The sequence below is a fragment of the Strix uralensis genome, chromosome 5 (genome assembly GCF_047716275.1).
Source record: "Strix uralensis isolate ZFMK-TIS-50842 chromosome 5, bStrUra1, whole genome shotgun sequence".
NCBI classification, from domain to species: Eukaryota; Metazoa; Chordata; class Aves; order Strigiformes; family Strigidae; genus Strix; species Strix uralensis.
In genome coordinates, this window is record NC_133976.1 from 69,082,216 (window position 1) to 69,083,807 (window position 1,592).

Sequence of the window (1,592 nt, forward strand, 5' to 3'; positions counted from 1 at the left end):
CCATAGAGACTTATGGAGCTTTTTAACTCCACGTTCCCTGTGTATTCCTGTTGACCTCCAGAGCCTAGATTTCATTGAAAGTGGATGGACAGACCTGTAATTTCTTAACTGACCTTTGAAAATAGGATTAATTCCTAAACCTCTGAAGTACTTTGGCAAACTTTATCCTGAGTTGTTTCCGTAGAGACGATGAGCCATGTTGCATTTTAAGTTTCCTACTAGATGCCTTTCTTCTCCTTGTACACTGTGTCTTCTGTTTAGGACTTGACAGGGATGATTTGAACATAAGTGATCCACTTTTTATTTATGGATGTCCTTTTGTTTTGTTTTTCAAAGAGTATGTGCAGAGAATGAACAGCATGTCAAAGGATATAAGAAACTGTAAAAGAGAAACTTGATGCTGGTCTCTAGACTGGCCAGGCGGTGTAGGTGTGCCCCTCGTACCATTACACTGATTACTTTGTTGAGATTGAAACTGTAGTTTGTGGAAATTAGCTTTAGAAAGAACAAGCTGCCTCTATTTTGATACCTGCAAACGGAGAGAAGGGGGGAGTAGCAGGAGATTGCAATACACCTGAAAAAGCCATTTAGAAATCCGGCAACATTTTAGTTTTTTTCCTGTGAAAATCTCGCTGGTGCCTACCTTAGGCTTTGAACTGCATTCTCACCAATGCTGTTGCTTCTCCTTCTTTAGAGTCAGTTTATTCAGTTGGTTATGAATGACTTTCAACTGCTCTGTAAATTGTTATTGTTCAGGCTCCATTGCAATGAGGGGTCACTTGCAGTTTCCATTATAAACCCAGGTTTTCAGGTGTTTATTATAACTTGGCAGTTTTCAAATCTGGGTTAAAGATTGGTACACTTTTTTTTTTTATAAGGCCAGATGGGCTTTTTATCCTTTCTCTTCTTCTTTTCCACACCTAAACTTTAACATTTTAGGAGCTGAATAAAATCTCTATCAGCTGCAATGTTAAAGAATTATTGGCAAAGAAATTAATTTCTCTAACACTACTACCATTTTGAGGACCATGTTTGTGATATATTCTTTATGATCAGCCAAAATTTGAGGTTTTTTAAACTCTCCATTTGTAAGAGTGCCTTCAGTTTGTGCAATTTCTACACGGCCTTGATCCAACATGTAGCTCGATCCATTGCCCAAAGTCCCAGTGAGGCTCCACATGAGCTGTTCCCTTGATCCAAGTTTTAAAAGGGTCATAATATATTTGCCAAACATTCTGTAAGGGAGTAGTGCTAAAATTAGTGTTTATTGCTTAAGAGCAAAGACAAGGGATTTCAGTGGAACAATGTGCACCCATTCACTAAGTTCTGGTTACAAGATCAAAGATTATTACTAAATTCAAAATGAAGAAAAAAAATCCTAATGTTTCTCACTTTTGTTGGTCCTGCCTTAATTGAACTTTGGACACTGAACACCTGAATTTCCAGCAGGTTTTCTCTTCTGTGTTAGAAATACTTGAAACTGCTAATGGAAGGTCAATGGAAAAAAGTTACAAAATTTACATTAATCTTTCTTAGAGAAATTTAGAGTATAATTTAAGTAAATGTCCTAAACTTGATGTTTCCAGAAAAAG